Source organism: Triticum dicoccoides, chromosome 5A, assembly GCF_002162155.2.
Source record: "Triticum dicoccoides isolate Atlit2015 ecotype Zavitan chromosome 5A, WEW_v2.0, whole genome shotgun sequence".
NCBI lineage: Eukaryota > Viridiplantae > Streptophyta > Magnoliopsida > Poales > Poaceae > Triticum > Triticum dicoccoides.
The window spans coordinates 373,452,097-373,452,846 of record NC_041388.1 but is presented as its reverse complement, the minus strand read 5'-3'; positions in this window follow the sequence as shown (position 1 = coordinate 373,452,846).

The following is a 750-nucleotide window of genomic DNA, read 5'->3' as shown; positions in this document are numbered from 1 at the left end:
CGCATGGCCTCCTACTGGATTGATACCTTGGTTCTCCAAAACTAAGGGAAATACTTACGCTACTCTGCTGCATCATCCCTTCCTCTTCGGGGAAAACCAACGCAAGCTCAAGACGTAGCAAGGGCGCGCCCCCTACCTCGTTCTCTCCTCGTTGATCCCCTGACGTGCACTCCAAGTCTCATGTATTGCTTTCTTTCCAAAAATAACTTTTCCGAAGGTTTCATTCCATTTGGACTCCGTTTGATATTCCTTTTTTGCGAAACACTGAAACAAGGGGAAAACAGAAATTGGCACTGGGCTCTGGTTAATAGGTTAGTCCCAAAAATCATATAAAATACCATATAAATGCATATAAAACATCCAAGGTTGATAATATAATAGCATGGAACAATCAAAAATTATAGATTCGTTGGAGACGTATGAGTACACATCCGGCTGACCCGGCAGTAACAATCGCAGAGGTGCTTCCCTTATGCCCTAGCCGAATTAACGGGAACGCAGGGCATAAACACAAGAGCCAGGCAACCCAACTTGGCCAAAACTCAAGTCATATCGATGCATATAATGGCGAAGAAAAGGTACATGTGGAAAAGTAACACATGTGCAGGGGGCATAGAGCCCGGAACATAATTATATTAAGCTTCTGTATAAGGAGCCCCCAGGTATAATGAGCACGCATGGCGCATCAAGATTGTGTAGTCAAGACACATTTTAACCTTTTAAGGCCGTGAAGAAAAAGGGAAGAAAGAA